Here is a 7,649-nt window from a genome sequence, read left to right as displayed (position 1 = left end):
ACATTTAATCGGAAATTATTTTGTCAAGCAATCAAAATTAAAAAGATGATGGAACTGGTATCGCTTAAATTACAATTATTTTCGATTTTTTGAAAGTTTTGGGAGTTAATATCTGCGCGGAGTTCGGGGTAATAGGAATTTTAATTCACGGTTTTAATCCATATTCGATTATTAGAAGCTCTCTCAAATTTATAACTTTTTCAAAAAGTGTTTAAAAAATTTAAACGTGACGATTGATGTTACTTTAAGATTATGTAATACCTCTGCCCGATCCTTTTCTAAGTGTTCCGCGATGCTCGTCTTTGCCTTGAATTTTCATTATAATTCTTGATATAAGCAATTGATTTTAGTCTTAAAATTGTCATTTGGAATACGTTTTAAGTAAAAATAATATGTAAAAATTTTAATAATGAAAGTAGTCGTGCAATTTTAAAAGTATAATTCGGAACTCCGTAAGAGGTAAGTGTTTGTATTAATTATCAGACAATAAAAATAGAAAATACATTGTGTGATATACAGTAGGAGTCTGGCACGCGTGCAGTTAAACGGTTGGATCTAAAAATATGTTAGATTTTCCGCAAAAACGCAAAAAAACCCCATTAAAATAGTACAGTGGAAATTTTTCAAGGTAATCCTTAACTCGCCCTCTCTTTCCCGCTTCGAGAATTTCGAAAAACGCGTTTCATGGCGCACCCTAACTGTATACCGTATTTTAACTTTCAACTCCTGACGGTTTCGGCTCTGCGCTTATTATTGTATTATCATAATCATCATCATCAACCCTACTCGATTATATTATAAAATTCTAATATTTTGTGTGCTTTTGCAGCAATTAAGAAAATCTATTAAATATTATCATAAATTCTGGCTTTATACACAATAAACTATCAAAGTTTCGACCACGATTAAAATTTAAATGATAAAATATTCTATAAAATTTGATTAGGAATAATTTGTTTAATTATTGTATTTATATTTTATAACGACTTTTTATACAAAGGTGCAACTTTAATGTGCAAGAAAATATTGGCAATTTTAAAGGCAGCATAAAAAATGATGTCACAAAACCAATTACCGCTTGTATAATTCGTAAGGTTTATTGTTCTTACTGCATTTTTGACGAATTTATCTCTATCGAGGGACATACTTTTAATCAATTCGAAATATTCAAAACTTCTAGTGTGTTCCTCAACCATTCTAGTCCAAATCGCAAAAGGAGTAAGAGATTGAAAACTCACGTTTTTCCATTTATATTCGTAAGACAATGCTCGAGTGAAACGATCGGAAAACGCTTTACTTGCCGAATACACGCTTGAAAATGGCAAAGGCATTACGGAGGCTGCTGACGAAACAGTAACGATGGCGGCCCTTTTTCTGGCTAACATCGAAGGTAAAAAGAATCGTGTCATGTGAACCACCGCTTTGATGTGTAATTCTAACATTAAATTCACATCCCTGTCACTTTCGTCTAATATATGACACGGAAAGTCACCCACCACCGGCACAGTTGACTAAAATGCCAACATTTGTATCTTTCAATGTGCTGTAGACATGTTCGTAGGCATTATCGTGGCTGATATCGACGTGAATGTAGCGACATTCTACTCCGTATTGACTTGTAAATTCTTCGGCGGCAACCTTCAGTGCCTGCAATTCGTTACTTACGATTACAATGTGTAAACCTCGTTTGGCCAGTTCGTTAGCGTAGCCTCTTCGTATTCCCGAACTTTCTCCCGTGACCACGGCCCACGGTCCGAATTCCTTCAGATCCGAAGTGCATAGAGAGAAGAGATGTACCTTTAACACGTTGACAAACTTCCATATTAACGTTGAGACAAAGAGAATTGTACAGAATATACCAAAATAAGCCAAAATGCAACTTTGTTCTATGGCTTCGAACATGATTTAATTCTGTCTTTCTGATGTATCGAAACAGAATAAAAGTTGATTTGTTATCACATTTAGCAACCAATCTGTGTTATAGAAGTTACTATATAGTTTGTATATGTGAAGTAGATAGAAACCAAAGATCGCAGTCTTGATTATTATTTACTTTAACAAAAATATTTATTAATTTCATGATAACGAATATAAGAAGTTTAAAGTTTAATATAAAGCTAATATCAACAATGTTCGTCTGATAAAATCTCTTATTTTTGTAACCACCAAAAAGAGGTTTGTAGGCAAATAAACAAATTTATTATGTTTTTTTTAAGTCGACGGACATCAGAGATCAAGAACCACACAAAGACAATTTGAATTCACAGTTCGCTATTTACATGCATTTTGGATCGGAGTTTGTACCGGTTCCTGCTTAGTATACAGATAATAATAAACTTTTAAAATTTAGAAAACAAATAAACCTACATAGGTGTACTTAGCGACAGTTTTGAGTGTTCTTAGTACCTTTCCAACAATTACAGTCACAATCATCTTGCATTGCGTAACACTGTTCCTTAATGATTGTTATTTTTATTCCTGTTTTTTAATTTTGATATGCGGCGCCACCACTACATTTGTCATCTACCAAAATTGTATTTTTGGGCCTCAATTGTAAAAAATTGTAGACCTATAAATTTCCACTGTCGTCGGTTCGGCTGTTTTTTCTTATTTTCAAAAACGAAGTTAGATAAATGAATGCACAGACCAAATGTGAAAAGAGTACGAGCAGGAAGCCCCGATTAACTATATGCAGACCTCTGGTCCAACGGAAGTCACGTTATTTTAATTCAAATATTTTCGGTGAAAGAAGTTAGATAGATGACCGGCATGACTCTACTGCTAGCAGGAAAAGTATAATGCTCAGGAGCAAGACACTACTAATTTGAAGATGGCGAGCATTAAATTAAATAAATTNTGATCTGAAAATAATTTATATCCTGAAAAATTAATTTTAAAATTATTACATGCAGAAATGTCTTGGTTTAGATAAACTGAAGGAAAAAGTGGAAACACTTAAATAAACTGTAATGTAAAAATAAAAACCTTTTCAAAATAATTTCAGTGTTATATTATTTTAAATTGTCATGTACCCGAATATTAAGACAAATAATCATCAAGAAAATAATTAATTCTAGTATTGCTAATAAAACTAATACTCGACAAATTAATTGTAATTTTAATTTATAAAATATCAGAAATTAGACCAAGAATATGTCATGTATTAGATAAAGTGAATGAAAAATCTGGAAAAGCTTAAATAAAAGAAACTTATTTAATCACAGTTGTCACATTTTAATTTTCTCGGATCTATAAAATAATTGGGATAGAACATGATTATAATCAAAACAAAAATTAGTTCATAAAAGTGATTTAGAAAAAATTTGACACCTACTCGCTTAGAAAAAATAATTAATTGTTAAAAACATCTGTTAATTAATTAATTTCATTAACATTTGTGATTACTATGATCTAAGGAAGTTTGTTTGGATGTTATATTATTTCAAATTGTCACATTTTAATTTACTCAACAAATTTTTATTTCAAAAATTATTATTACAAATTAGTACAACTTAATTTTATAATAAATTTAATAATTAAAAGGAATATATTAAACTTATTGTTAAAATAAAATTAATTTAATTAAGATTTGTGATCAGAAAATTAATTTAATTAAAATTTGTGATTAAGATTTCTCTTAAAAAATTAATTTTGTGATCAGTATGTGTCAAACCACTACTACTCTCGTAGTAGTAGTGGTTTGACACATACTACTCTTGTATTTGTAGTACTACTCTTGTATTTGTGAGAACTCACGGTGTAGAGATAGCATCTTTCCCCACTTCCTAACACCCGATGTGAGATCAGGTTCGGAAAATCCGCTCACGAAGTCTGAGGTGGCAAAAATGATGACAGAGAAATCGTTAAATTTCCGATTTCACGTCAGTTCTTGACACCAGTAAGAATTTAACGCGTCTTAACTCGCGATTAAATGTATTTATACATATACGTTCGAATGTGCAGGGTGATGAGTCGGCATTAAATAAATTAAGTTCGAAACCAGATTAAAACAAAAAAAAAACGATTTATTGATTAACTAGCAGATAATCCCGGCATTGCTCGAGCAAAAAGTAACGATGACGAAGATTAAGATTATTGCATTATAGCCAATTTTACCCGTTTTTACAGAATGCAAGAATTAGGTTTCCGTTTAAAGCCTAAGTAGAAAAGTTTTACATGGGTCTAAAAATATGTTCGATTTTTCGCAAAAACGCAGAAACCCGCATCTAACCTTCTGTTAGTCGCATGGGTCTGACAGACCCGACGCGATTTTCAGTCAAAATTTTTTACTATTAAATATTTTTTGAAAAATTTGAAAAAATTAATATTCCTCAAACTTTTNTAAATCAATTTCTAAACAGAGATCGAAGACATTAGATCACGTCGAGAAATTGCTTTTGCTTTGGATAACTGAAAAACAGAGCTGGAGACAGCGTATCGGAAGCAATTATTTGCGAGAAAGTTAAAAAGATACACGCTGATCTCACAAAAAATCAAGCAGGAACTGGCCAGGAAAGCGAGGTGTTTAAAGCCAGCCATTTTTTTTACACGAGAACGGATTAATCATTTTTACATTACTTCTTATGGGAAAGGTTGGTTTGGTATACGTCCAATTCAGTATAAGTCCAAACATCGGGAACGGATTAAGGTCGTATACCGAGGTTCCACTGTATTTAGAACGTCTAAACTTCGGGTAAAAAAACAAAAAAAAAAAAAAACGTTAAAAACTTTAAAACCTTAAACTTTTAAAATTAGTAATAAATGTACAAACGAATTTGAGAAAGAATTTAATTGTCCTTCAAAATTATTTTGATTTTTATGAATTTTTTGAAATAACTTTAAAAAACTTTTATTGACTTTTTCCTCTCTAAATTAGTTTTCAAGTTTTAAATGATATTTAATTTAATTGTAATCGTAAAGAATTAGGAAAAAATCATTAATTGATGTAAAGTAATTACAATTAACATAAACAATTTGAAAATAACACGTATTTTTGGTTCTTATTATTTTATTTTTGTGTGTGTGCGTGTCTATTGTAAAATAATTTTATTTGTACAGGTATACGTCTTATTATTTTAATATTTTTACTGCATTTATTTATTTACTTATTAATATTAATTTTATAATTTTTTCAGATTTATTTATTTTACCCAAAGGTTTTAATAATTAGTTATTCATCTGTAACTATATAGGCTAATATTGTTAGATAATTATATTTTTTGAGAAAACTTTTGTACGTGTATGTTAAATATAATTTAATATATTCTTACATAATTTTTTCCGATGTATTTAATAAAATAGGACCGAAAAGGGAAATTAGCACGAAATGCGTATCTTTTAAAATTATAGAAAACAAACTGCTTTTTCCATCGAAAAAAGTTCCTGTGTGATTTGTTCCCACCAGCAAACTTGTGTTAATTCCGAACGAAATGCAGTTAAACTTCTTATATTCGTTATCACAAAATTAATAAATATTTTTGTTAAAGCAAAATAATAATCAAGGCTGTGATCTTTGCTCTTTATCTACGACATATGTATAAACTATATAGTAAGATATTTAACACAGATTGATTGATAAACGTGGAAACAAATCAACTTTTATTCTGTTTCGATACATCAGAAAGACAGAATTAAATCATGTTAGAAGCCATAGAACAAAGTTGCATTTTGGCTTATTTTGGTATATTCTGTACAATTCTCTTTGTCTCAACGTTAATATGGAAGTTTGTCAATGTGTTAAGAGTACATCTCTTCTCTCTATGCACTTCGGATTTGAAGGAATTCGGACCGTGGGCCGTGGTCACGGGAGGAAGTTCGGGAATAGGAAGAGGCTACGCTAACGAACTGGCCAAACGAGGTTTACACATTGTAATCGTAAGCAGCGGACTGCAGGCTCTAAAGTCTGCCGCCGAAGAAATTACAAGTCAATACGGAGTAGAATGTCGCTACATTCAGGCCGATCTCAGCCACGATAATGCCTACGAACATGTCTACAGCACGTTGAAAGATACGGATGTTGGCATTTTAGTCAACTGTGCCGGTGTTATGGGTGACTTTCCGTGTCGTTTATTAGACGTGAGTGATGGGGATGTGAATTTAATGTTAGCATTACACATCAAAGCGGTGGTTCATGCGACGCGATTGTTTTTACCTTCGATGTTGTTCAGAAGAAGAGCCGCCATCGTTACTGTTTCGTCAGCGGTCTCCGTAATGCCTTTGCCATTTTTGAGTGTGTATTCGTCAAGTAAAGCGTTTTCCGATCGTTTCACTCGAGCGTTGTCTTACGAATATAAACGGAAAAACGTGAGTTTTCAATCTCTTACTCCTTTTGGGGTTTGGACTAGAATGNTTTTCTTTTGCATGTTCAATATATTCAACGATGTTAGTTAACGCTGTGATGGTCGATTTCCCCGGAGTGAACCCGTGTTGATGATGGCTGAGTGTATCTTTTGCTCTTAGGTAACGAAGAATTCTGTTATTGACTAGTCTATCCAGAGCTTTCCCAATGACAGAAGACTAATTGGCCTGTAGTCCTTTGGTTGTTTAGGTAAAGCGTCAGGCCGCTTATTAATGAATTTCACTGATGCAAGCTTCCACGGTTGAGGGAAGTAACCCAATTGAAGGCATCGGTTAAAAATAGCTACAAAGGTTGTCGGAATAGCTTTATATGTTTCTTTTACCATTTTTCCAGATATCTGGTCGATGCCAGGTGCCTTATGAACATTAATTAAATTGATCGCATGGGAAACTTCGCAGAACGTGAATGGGTCGTCATCTGGTTCATCAGGTGTTTGGTGGTGGAACTCATTATCGGTACTTTCATCGTCGTTGGGGAAATGATATTTAAATAGCTCTTTTATAGTATCTGGCAAAGTGTTAGTATAGCTTCCATCACTGGTTGTGACAGCCGAGAGTGTGTTATTCTTGCTTTTCTTTTTGAAAGCTACATAGAAAGGATCTGACCAAGGAGTGTTAAATTGGTTGCAGTATTTACGCCATGCTTGATTCCTTTTCCGGTTAATTAAAGTCTTATACGAATTAAATTTTTCAATGTATTGGGCCTTTTGAATAGCCTTCAGGTGAATGTTGTTTTGACGAAAATAAATTTTGCGAAGTTTTCGTACTTCCAGCCTGTGTTTGTTTAGATCGTCATCCCACCAAGGGACATTGGATCTTTTCTTGGTTGTTTTGGTACTTGCTTTTCGATGGCAGTAAAGAATAGTCTCACTGAGCTGTTGCACGGTGTTATCAATTTCGCTTTCGCTCATTTCAACGATGGGAGTATTGGTGATATATATTGATAAACATAATGCCCATAATTTTTAATTGTCAATTGTCTTGCGATTTCCAGGTATTCAGGATGAAAACTTGCATTTTTAACAACTCACTGCAAAAATTAAAAAGAATTTTCAACTTTCTGATGTTACCAAATAAACTCAGTTGTAAGGCTGTTCAATTCCTTTTATTGAGCCGCAATTTGAAAAAATTGTAGAACTATAAATTCCCACTGTCGTACGTCTGTTGTTCATCTGACCTTCCTTAATCTGTAAAAAGGAGTTAGACAATGCCAAAACCAGATATGGAAAGCTTAGTTGCAGGAGGCCCGATTAACTATATAGGTACTTCCGATTCAAACCGGAAGTCACGTT

The 7,649-nt window shown here is 32.8% G+C and overlaps 2 pseudogenes; one reads left to right on the top strand and one right to left on the bottom strand.

Annotated features, from left to right (window-relative positions):
- Positions 1-247: 247 nt before the first annotated feature.
- On the bottom strand, positions 248-1,957 carry LOC111614861 (annotated as a pseudogene).
- A 3,332-nt stretch (positions 1,958-5,289) lies between these two features.
- On the top strand, positions 5,290-6,390 carry LOC111614856 (annotated as a pseudogene).
- Positions 6,391-7,649: the final 1,259 nt, after the last annotated feature.

Source organism: Centruroides sculpturatus, unplaced genomic scaffold (genome assembly GCF_000671375.1).
Source record: "Centruroides sculpturatus isolate CEXI.00-Female unplaced genomic scaffold, Cexi_2.0 scaffold1582, whole genome shotgun sequence".
NCBI lineage: Eukaryota > Metazoa > Arthropoda > Arachnida > Scorpiones > Buthidae > Centruroides > Centruroides sculpturatus.
Note: the sequence above shows the minus strand (reverse complement) of the source record. Positions and strands in the feature narration are given on the sequence as shown.